Raw genomic sequence first — 10,575 nt, 5'->3', positions numbered from 1 at the left:
AAAAAAAAAAGAAAACAAGACACTAGTTCCATAAAAATCAACGTATTTTAGAAAACATTTCTGCTGCAAAATTTCATTTACTATTAAGGCATCTGAGGTGAGCTCATTCACTTAGAATCATGGGCCAATTCCAAAACTAGGAAATCAAATCATTCATTCAACCAACATATACTTACTAGTTACTTCCTCCATACCAGGCAATGCACTAGGTCCTGAGGGTATGCTGTCTAAGACACAGTCCTTGCCCTTCAAGGAGCTCACAGTCTAGGGAAAACAGTCAACACAAGCGCTACCACTCCACAGTTTCTTAGGTGTTCATGACAGACATAAACAATTTATTAATTTATTTATTAACTGGACTCAGCAATCCTTTCCAATACAACCCTCCAAGCACCCATAAGCGAGGGGCACACAAATTGAAATTGATCTGTCATCCCTCAACTAGTAGTCACTTTGTGCCTACTAAATGCTATGCAATTTGAAGTTCTTAATGTATGTTCCGGAAATGTTTTCCCCCTGATCTGGAGGCAAAGAATGCAAATTCTTACACACATTTAGTGTTTACTGAACTCCTGGGTACAGAACAATTTTTGTAGGTACTTTAAAAACACTGGATAATGGCTCATGAAAGATCAATTATGCCCCAAGAAGAGACTCCAGTTATCTTTCACTTGAAATTCCCGTTTCAGATAAGGAAGCACAGCTTCTATCTTTTACGTGTGTCATTACTCACAGTTGCCATCTGCTGCTGGGGAATCAAAAGCCAGAGTTGCCACACCACTCAGTTCACAGCAGCTGCTTCTCCTCCCCAGTGATTTACCGGCTGAGAAAAGCACCATTTACCGGCAGTCCCACCTAGTACAGATTTTCCCGTTGCAAGAGTTTGGGAAACAATACTTCTAAACCTCATCCCAAGGTAGAACCAAAGACAGCTGCTCGACTCCATTTTATACACCTGGCATCTTTCTGCTCATTTGGTTAAGCTGTTTTCTTAGGGTCTGATCAAGGGAGAAAAGGCAAGAAGACATCATTTCCTTTTAACGGCTTCTACTAGGTCCTGGCCCATTTTCATCCCTGGTGATACGTGAGTAAAGACTCTGCAAAGCCTTGCAGAGGTGCATTACTACTCCACAGCTGACTGTTCAGCAGCAGAACAGTATGTATTGTTGTCTGGAGGAGACATGCTGGAAACTAATCTCCTCCCTTGGAATGGTCACACCTGAGAGGTTTTGTATACCAATTACCTACACACCAAGTTGCCTCCAATACTGGGGCCTCAAAGAGGACAAACACTTTCAGAAAAGAGTACACATACAGTGTGAACATGAAAAAATGTAACACAGTTTAGGGTTAAAGCAGGAAGAGAGGAAAAAAACTTCACAAGTGTCTTCCCTTACATCTTTGTGTCCAAACAAGGATTGTGGCTTTTGTTAGACACAGTGGTCAGTACTGGGGGAGTAGAAAGAAATAAGGCTTCTTTTCAGCTCTCAAGGGTTTAGATTTCCTAGGGAAGGCAAAGTGTATTAGTGATAAGCTAAACACCATGGGTTTAAGTATGAAAATAGATCATATTGCCAAAAGAATAGAACCAATACAACACAATCCACTCCTAGGTATATACCCAAAACAACAAAAACATGTACCTCATAGAGCAACTTGTACACAAATGCTCACAGCAGCATAATTCATAATGGCAAAAAAGTGGAAACAATCCAGATGCCTACCAACTGATGAATTCATAAACAAAATGTAGTGGATCCTACAATGGAATATGACTTGGCCTTAAAAAGGAATGAAGTTCTGATAATGCTACAACATGGATGAACCTTGAAAACATGTTAAGTCACAAGAGACCATATATTGTAGGATTCCATTTACATGAGATGTCCAGCACAGGCAAATCCGAAGAGACAGAAAGATTAGTCACTGCTCAGGGGTAGGGGGCTGGAGGGTGGTGTGAGGGGAACTGAGAGATGACTGCTCTTTAGCAGGGTTTCCTTTCGGGGTGATGAAATGTTCTAAACAGACAATGATGGTTACACAACTCTGAATATTTAAAAAATTACTGAACTGTATATTTTGAAGAGTGAGTTGTAGGGCATATGAAGCTAAATAAAGCTATTACAATAAAACAAGAATATAGACAAAGCTAGAGGGGTTCAAAGGAGGGATACAGAATTTCTGGCTTAGATGGTTTGAAAGAACATAAGACAGATTAGGTATTTGAGGTAAGTTCTGAGGAGAAGTAATTAACCATCTGTGGGGTTGATGAGTAGGGAAGGGTGTGAGCCCAAGGTACTCTAGGACAGTGAGTAAATCAGCTTGATTAAGGTGGGATCCATAACTGTAGAACAAAATATATTAGGCTGAAGATGTAGTTGTGGCCAGCTTGGGCTAACTCTGAGGGGTTAAGATGACCCCTGATCTGGGTAGAATCCATTCAGCCTTACAAGTGCTCTAGGTTTTCAGGCCAACAAGGAACAATTCGTGGACGAGCTCATGATCAGTTGTTCTCACATCACTTTTAGGAAAAATGGATGTCACCAGAAGAAGGAATTGTGCACAGGGAAGGCTTTTATACAAAATGAGTATGCTGGAGGCCAGAATAGGCTCAGATGCCCTCCTCTGAAGGAGGTATGAGTGGACCACCAGATGTAGACCAGCAAAGAGCAGAACAGGAGCACTGGGATGTCCAGGAATCATTTGCAGAAACTGACTACTCTAAACCACATTATTCTAGAATTGTCATCATTCTGGGTGGCACGGGCCAGTCCTACTGGGTAAGGACATGGAATAGGTTCTGTAAGAAATTTTAGGACTTTACTACTGTAGTTAAGTTCTACTTAAAATCAATAATTTGCTTCATGGCCGGGCGTGGTGGCTCAAGCCTGTAATCCCAGCAGTTTGGGAGGCCGAGATGGGTAGATCACGAGGTCAGGAGATTGAGACCATCCTGGCTAACACGGTGAAACTCCGTCTCTACTAAAAAATATCAAAAAACTAACCGGGCGAGGTGGCAGGCGCCTGTAGTCCCAGCTACTTGGGAGGCTGAGGCAGGAGAATGGCATAAACCTGGGAGGCGCAGCTTGCAGTGAGCTGAGATCCGGCCACTGCACTCCAGCCTGGGTGACAGAGTGAGACTCCGTCTCAAATAATAATAATAATAATAATAATTTGCTTCATGAAAAGGCTGCAAAAAATCAACACAGAATTCTACGTTGCTTTAGTTTCTAGGCCCGGTAAATTCCAGTTCCTCATATGTAAAAGAACATTTAGGCACACCTTACTTTGTATAATGCGTGACTCTATCTGTACAGTAACTGTTGTTAAACTCCTTCATGAGAATTTGTATGTAAATAACTGTACTCGAGATAAATAAAGCTGAACTTTTATAAATCAGTAAGAGTATCTTTCCATATGTTATGCTATCTAGTTTTGATAATATTTAAAAAACTCTCAAAAATAGAGCTTCTGGGAGGCAGGGTCTGAGTTTGTACTCTCTATAGCAGTGCTATCCTATAGACCTTTCTGTAATGATGGAAATGTTCTATATCTGTACCATCCAATACGGTAGCCATTAGTCTCACTGGCGTTTGATGAACATCTGTTTAACTCCATAAGAAACTATTCAGTAAACACACACTGAGCTTCCTCTACCTGCCAGGCATTCTGCTAGATGTTAGGTATGATTGAAACGCTGCCCCTGAACAAGTCAGAACTTGTGGTTGCAAGGGACAGAAAACTCAACCCTGATTTACTCAAGCTAAAAGGGAAATGCACCCTCATATGCCCAGAAAGACCAGGATAATGGTACCTTCAGGGAAGCCTGGTTCTGGGCTTAGAGGACAATACCATGACCATCCTCTTGCTCTCTCATCCCAGCCAGACTTGGCTCTCTTCCATGTGTGGTGACTGGCTCTACGCTCACGATCACTAGAAGGCTGTCCCAGCCCAGACTCCTGTTGTCAAATTCCAAATCCTAATCACAGCCTCTTAGCCAAAGTTTCATATCTCATTGGTTAAGACTGAGTCACGTGCCCATTTCTGACCCAAGCATTTTGGCCAGGGAAACACAATGTGCTGACTGCCTGGGGTCCGAACTACCTTGCCCCAACCACGGGCCAAGGGCGGAGTCAACTCCACCAGAAAAACATGGGATGAGAGTGAGACCCTGGGCCTCTCTGGGTAAAACCAAAGTGCCCATTAGAAAGAGAGCACATTTTCCTAGGCAGAAAAACCAGCAGATAACCAGTCTAGTTTCTATCTTAAGGAGCTCAGTGTCTCTAAGGAATTCTTAATTAAAATGCTAGTCAGATCTGCTAGCCAAATAGAAGAAAATATTATCTAAAAAGAAAATCTCAATTTAGCAAGATTGAGGTTTGAAGTGGCAGTAACATTTATTTACATAGAATTTCCTCTGATGTCTGCTTTTTCCTAGATAATTCTCAGAAAACCCTTGTGAGGAAAGGTAACAACTATGGTATCTAGAAACATTTAAGATGGAGCAGTCAGCTAACCAGGGCACACTGTTGGTGCCTTTGCATGCCTGCTTCAGGTTCCAGATGTCCCCCTCTTGCACTCCCCAATCACTGAGGGTGTGCTCAGGCCTTAGAAGTCCTACATGTGTGGATGCAGGCAGACACAGGACGGCCCACCCAGGGAAGGGACATACAATTGCCAATTCACACAATGCAATGTAAATTGTCTGTTTTCATAAGGGCTACTCCAAGAGAGATTATTTGTGGGCAGGATGACTCATAAGAGAGCTAAATGAAGTCGCCCCACATAGAAGACAAAGAGCTTGGAACATCACTGAAATGAGAAAAATTAGCCAAAACAGCTGCAGCACTTTAGGGTCTTTTAAATAGCTTCCTCCCGCCTACTTTCTCCACCCTTTTCTAGCCGTTTTCTCTCACTCGTTATATCCTGAGGAAGGGTGTGCTATTGTTGGCTTGCAGGGACAGGGACAGCCACGGCGGGAAGTAATCTTCTTAGCAAGCATATCCTTTTATCCCTCTGAGTTTTCTAGTATTATCTTTCATGAAGATGACTCTGGATTACTCTGAGAACTACTCTGAAACTACTTGGCTTGCTTCTAGGTGGAAAAAAAAGTTACTAAAGCTTGGGGACAGGCCTTTCCACACTTTCAGGACATTCAGTGCTCAGACCACATGGCAAGAAGGCCCATGACCCCGGTCTGTTCTCCGCCTGGGGAACCCAGAGAACTCTCAGCCCCCTCAACATCGAACTGGACATTCCCTCTTTTTACTGTACAGATAATCTTCCAATTTGGGTGTGCCTCTCTAAAGACGTGGTGGACAGAGCCGTAGATACTCCAGGCTTGGTAAAAAAAGGACCGTCTGCTTCTAATACCCTTTCTGGGTTTTAAGATTGCTCAGGTCAGCAGTAACTGGGCCCACTGGACTGCTACTATGCTCGCTACAGCCCACAGAATCGCGCACTTCCAGCAGATAGGAACTGGCACACAATAGGTGCTTAGTGAACACTGGTGAAATGTGAAATATTGTTGGAAACAGGGAGGTGTTACTTTGTGTTTAAAAAAATACTAAAGAGAATAGGTCTTAACACTAATATCCGCAATAATTGTCTCCTCTCCAGAAAAGTGCCATCCCTTCTACTTGACTCTCTAACCCTCAGTCCCCCAATCCTAACCAGTCTTCAACCCTAAGGTGACTCAACTTTAAAAATGGCTTTTATTGGCTGGGCGCGGTGGCTCAAGCCTGTAATCCCAGCACTTTGGGAGGCTGAGACGGGTGGATCACGAGGTCAGGAGATCGAGACCATCCTGGCTAACACCGTGAAACCCCGTCTCTACTAAAAAAATACAAAAAACTAGCCAGGCGAGGTGGCGGGCGCCTGTAATCCCAGCACTGTGGGAGGCTGAGGCAGGAGAATGGTGTGAACCCGGGAGGCTGAGCTTGCAGTGAGTCGAGATCACGCCACTGCACTCCAGCCTGGGCGACAGAGTGAGACCCCATCTCAAAAAAAAAAAAAGGCCTTTATTATGGATCTCAGGCCTGGGTGAATAAGCTATGTTAACTGGTTTTCCATTCCCCCAGGGCTAACAACTCCTTGGTCTTTTCCTTACCATGTTGTTTGCTGAAGTGCCTAGAGGACCTTTTTATGGGTTTTACTTTCTTGTTCATTTTTAAAGTAACAGCTTTATTGAGATACAATTCATGTACCATAAATTCACCAATTTAACAATTCAGTGGCTTTTAGTATATTCACAGCTGTTTAAACCATCACCACTATCTAATTCCAGAACTTTTTTTTTTTTTGAGACAGGGTCTCGCTCTGTCGCCCAGGCTGGAGTGTAGTGGCACGATCATGGCTCACAGCAACCTCTGCCTCCTGGGTTCAAGTGATTCTCCTGCCTCAGCCTCCCAAGCAGCTGGGATTACAGGCATGTGCCACCATGCGCAGCTAATATTTGTATTTTTAGTACAGACACTGTTTCACCGTGTTGGCCAGGCTGGTCTTGAATGCCTGACCTCAGGGTAATCTGCCTGCCTCAGTGTCTCATGTGCTGAACAGGGCTAGCAATGTCGACTTTCACTTTGGGAGACTGAGTTGGGTGGCTCACTTGAGGCCAGGAGGTCAAGACCAGCTGGCCAACACGGTGAAATCCTGTTTCTACTAAAAATACAAAAATTAGCTGGGCATGGTGGCATATGCCTATAGTGCCAGCTACTCAGGAGGCTAAGGCATGAGAATCACTTGTACCCAGAAGGTAGAGGTTGCAGTGAGCCAAGATCGTGCCACTACACTCCAGCCTGGGTGACAGAGAGATATAGATCTCAAAAAAAAAAAAAAAAAGTGTCAACCTTTACTTCTATTTTATCAAATTCTTGTACCAGCCTGTCCTTTTCAAAGGACACCCTTCTTGGTAAAGATTAAGTTTTCGGTTGTTTTTAAATGTATGCATCCAATTTGTCTTTTTCATTTCATTAAGGTCAAATACATATTTGTCCTGGGTTTCCAATAAAGTATTTGAGATTTTCCTGTGCCATAATGACTGTATTTGGTACAGGCAAGGCCATATACTAAGGTCTCTCTACAGATCTTGAAAATCAGATTAGCCTTGGAGGATTAAATTAGTAACAACTAATATACCCTGGAGGACACCAGCCCTTTGGAAGGCATTCATTTGAATAGACTACAAAAGCAGTTGAGGTTGGGAGTTTCTCATTTCAGGCAAAGTGACAAGGGAGTGGTCTCAGAAAATATGATCTTAACTAAGAAAGCTAGAACCTGTATTACTCTAGAAGACTGTTCACAAATGGTAGCAGGGCCCATATGGAGCTTGGAAAGAGGAAGCTTAATGTGCAAAAATTTAATATCCCTGCAACTCTCTAGAAATTGGCAAGATGGTCCCTCAGAAGAACAGATCTCTGTGGTGAGTGAGATATCACACCTCCATGAGGTGAACACCAAACCTTCCAACCACCAGTTGTCTCCCACGTACTTATGGAGAGTGGGTAGACAAAACACACTGAACTGCTTCATTCGTACATCGATCTCTTGTGAGCTGGCTTTGTGGGAGTTAGTCCCAGAGAGTCTTTATGCACTGGCAAGATTTTCTGACCTGAAGAAGTAGGAATCATGGAAAATGATGACCTACCAAAGTACAGACCTAGAGAACTGAGGTTTGGAGAACATGAAAACCATGGTCAAACACATGAAGGCCTGCCACTGAGAATTCAACTAGCAATACACAGGCCCAACTAATACGTAAGAAAGACACCATAAAGTAGTAGTTAAGAACACAGGCTCTGGAGCCAAACGACTTGGCTCTAACACTTATTGGCTCCATGACCTTGAACAACTTAGGCTCCATGTGCCTCAATTTCTCCATGTGTTAAATAAAGTGATTGTGAAGATTTAATGAGATAATCCAAATAAATGCTTAGTACAATGTATGGAACACAGCAAGTTCTCAAGAGACTAGCCATTACATCATTATTGTCCAAAGAAGAAACAGACCACCCTGTAAGATTTGGAAGGGAGATCCCCCAGGACTCCTCCCATCCCCTGCCAGGAGTACAGAGGGACTAGTTTATTGAGGCCCAAATGCAAATTGATGCTGTTGAATTTACTTCAACTCCAGGGCTTCCATGCCCCTTAAACTCTTATAGACAACTCAAAATGAAAATGTGTTCTCAGCAGTTAATGTGTTTTCCATCTACAACCGCTTTTTTTGTCCTATCATTCAACTAATATATATTTTTCCGAGTACTATGGCAAAGTGCCTGTTAGTGTTTGAGGGCACAAAGGGGGAAAGGTGTGGCCCTTGCCCTCCAGAAGCTTTGCATCTTACTGGAACAACGAGATTAGAAAATCACATAGTTTGCTGGTGATTCAAATAGATGTGTTAGATTTAAGCCAAGCGTTCATCTGATGCTTGATTTAACGAGCCATAACCAAGGGAAGGGTCGGGAAAATCATTCTCTCTAGGATCACTCCATTGTATGGAGCATGAGAAGCTTGTTTGTATACTAAAACCAATCATACTCTCTCTCACCCTCTCAGTCTCAATCTCAATCTCTCTCCTTTCCACTCCCTTAAAAGTACAGCCACTAAGGGTAGTGAAGACTCTGGGGCCTCATAGGCCCCAAATCTCAGGGTTTTGTTTTGTTTTTTTTTTTTAAGGGACGGGGTCTTGTTCCATCACCCAGGCTGGAGTGCAGTGGCAATCATAGCTCACTGCAGCCTCAAACTTCTGGACTCAAGCAATTCTCCCACCCCAGCCTCCTGAATAGCTGGGACTACAGGCATGAGTCATCATGCCCAGCTAACAGGCTCACATTTTGGCTCACCTAGCTCACTTAGCAGATGGTGAAGGCAGAGACAGTGGCCTCTGCATTACAAGTTCACGCTACATTCCTTCACAGGATGTTTGAAGGCTTGTCTGTTATTTATTTGTAATTACTGCTTTAGCACTCATCTCCCTCCCATTTGTAAGTTCAATGAAGGGAAGGATGGTGTGCTTTGTTCATCATGTCTTACAGTTAACCCCTAATACAGACTTTGTATGACATTTTTACCTTAATTCCAGGCTTCTTTTAGGTTCCACAGAGTCTGGTTGCTACAATTTAAGTATATTACTCTGGTGTAAAATGTCAGGTAGGGGAGAGAAGCCCCCAGGGCCTGCCTTGGATTCTGTGAACAAACATCCAGGGACAGAAAACACTAGGAGGCTCCATTCATATTGGAACAGTGACTCCCCAACCCACCCCACTGTCCCGTTTACTGATTCCTCTGTTGCCTCAAGAAATTCACAGCACCTTCGGGCAGGGGAACAACAGTGTGGCGTTTATTGAAATCTACATCTGGTAGCAATTTGTTCAACAACAACCAGCTTTTCCTCCATCATTCTCTTCAGTCAAATAATCCACAGGGGCCCATAATACCCACAACTGCTCATTTGTGCAAGGCCTATATTGTGTCGGTTTATGTTCCTAATTACAGATTTGGGTTTATCAACAAGTTTCAGCATGGCAAGTAAAGCTTTTAGACTGTGGTGGAGACTAAAGGCACATGTCCTGAAGCAGAGATGCTGTCACTGAGTCTGGCCATCTGGGTTGAGGGATGAAGCCTCATGCTGACCTCAGAGGCTCCAGCTCCTGAGTCCACACTGGGTGAGCAGAAGCAGCCAGAGCACTCCCCTTCCCCGCCCCAAGAGGTGTGGCCTCAGGATAGTATGGAAGAATCCGGAAGGAGGAAAAGCCTAGAATGAGGCTTCTGTGTAGCACGGAAAAAGGAGGCGGCACTCTGCTCCAATCTCAGAGAAAGTTCTTTCTTTGGAGGAGGTGGTGAGGGAGACAGTGCAGCTAGTTTGCTCAACTTCTCAGTGAATAAACACTTCTTTTCTGGTATCTGTGGTTAGGTGAGATAATGAGGGTAAATCCAGAAAGCAGAGTTAGTCAAGCTTGGGGACAAATCTGGGGACTGGAATTTCATGACTTTCACTCAACTCCTTAATAATGAATTGCTGATAGAAAAGCAGCATTTTTTGGAAGGGGCAGGAACAGACATAGGAATAGAATTAAGAGGAGACTGAACTTATAATTGACTTCTATCATATATGCCCGACACCCATCCACCTGTATCAGTTTGTTGAGGAGGACTGTTCCCCATCACTCCAACCACACAGTTCTGAGGGAGGCTGCCAATCACTATGACCTGCCTGCCCCTGGCCCAAGCTGGCCAATCATGGCAGACCTTCCCTTTCTACTGCCAGCTGTCCAGAGATGGCATGTGACCCAGGCCTGGCCAATCACAGTCCTTATCTTGGATTTTTTGGAGCCACTAGGCAAGATTTCTTAAAGAATGATATTTTGGAACTGCCTGAGCCCATGTTCCTTGCTATATGGGGAAAAAAAGAACTTGTTGGTAGTGAGAGAGAATAAAGCCAACAAAGAACAGAGATGATCAACACTAAGATGGTCTTGACACTAAATCCCCTCCCCCCGCCATCTAGTGTCCTTGAAGCCCAGATTTCAAGACCTGGTTTCCTTATTAAGCAACCAATTACTTTTTTTTTTTTTTTTT

This window comes from Colobus angolensis, unplaced genomic scaffold, assembly GCF_000951035.1.
Source record: "Colobus angolensis palliatus isolate OR3802 unplaced genomic scaffold, Cang.pa_1.0 Scaffold34, whole genome shotgun sequence".
NCBI classification, from domain to species: Eukaryota; Metazoa; Chordata; class Mammalia; order Primates; family Cercopithecidae; genus Colobus; species Colobus angolensis.
Note: the sequence above shows the minus strand (reverse complement) of the source record.